Genomic DNA, 1315 nt, shown 5'->3' with positions numbered 1-1315 from the left:
CGATATACACAACGATAGTCGTGTCCTTACGAAACTTCAAAAGCTTTCCTACGAGGTATACGATGTATCCGTTGTTGAAGTTGGCTGATAGAAGAACGAGTGGATGAATTTGTGATAAAGAAATATATTTAAATAAATAAAAGTACAAGTGTAATGTATAGGCTTATGCTGATCCAGGTCCTCGCTTTCATAGTGTTGCGATACAATACAATAGACAGGGAGCACGTTCATATATTTATGGCAAAAGGACATTACCAAAAAAGTTGACGTTATAGCTTTAGCTAAAGGCTACAAGGAACATAAATAGAAATCTACTTATTAGTTTCTTTGTTTCTAGACCATGTAACCCAAAACATAATTTATATTCAAGGGCACAATAATATGGACCTCTCCTTATTTCGAATATTTTTGTTTCGCTAAATTCTATTTTCTGCGTAATAGCGGTCTCCAGGTCACGGATATACATAAATAAAGATGTAAAGTTTTTCTTGAATTACTCCAACATCCGTAAAAATTGTCTATGACATGATGTAGGAAAATTTGGCACCAGATTTACCGAGAACAGATCATTTATCGTTTAATTAGTTAATAATTTGTTAGTATTATTATTTAACAATGTTGCGCGTATTGAATTCAAGCATGAAAGGGTTAATTAAAGCTTAAATTAAGCTCAGTGAGGATTCTGAATAGCTTTTGTTGAAATACACCGACACATGGCCGAGAACAGATGTAGCAGACGTGCGTTTCTATTCGAAAGAATAGCCTCTACCAGCTTTATGCAGTCAAAGCGATAGATAAAACTTTTATACGACCATTTATTGCCACTTTTTGTTTTTTTATCTATAACTGATGAAAATCGTTGAATTTCTGGCTGATAGTCAGAATGATTGGAGAAGAAACGAGTCACGTTTGTTGCCGTGTTCGGATTTAGATCAAAAGAAAAAGCGTCCTTGCAAAGCTGGAGCACAGTTTCATTAGTCTAATGGACCTCGACGCTCGAAACTCGAATTCTCGCGGTATAACGCCCGGACAAGCAATCAAAGCGATCGAAAGAAAAACCGCGGGACGTTTGAAAGCAGTTTCGCCCGGGCAGGCACGTAGTGGGGAAAAAAAAGAAGGAAAAGAAAACGAGGTGGAGGGAAGAAGCTCGTTTTTAAAGCGTTGCCGGAGTAAACTCGTGCGCAATTATTTAATTGCGAAGCTTGTCTTCCCAAGACCGGGATCCGGAGCGAAAAAGAGCAGGACACTTTTTACCAACTCTGTCGCCGCTTTCGTGCCGCATCGCTCGTGACCAGATTTTTCCCTCTGCTCGCAG

This window comes from Bombus pascuorum, chromosome 6 (assembly GCF_905332965.1).
Source record: "Bombus pascuorum chromosome 6, iyBomPasc1.1, whole genome shotgun sequence".
In the NCBI taxonomy this organism is placed as follows: Eukaryota; Metazoa; Arthropoda; class Insecta; order Hymenoptera; family Apidae; genus Bombus; species Bombus pascuorum.
The sequence above is the reverse complement of the archived record's forward strand: the minus strand, read 5'-3'. Positions refer to the sequence as shown.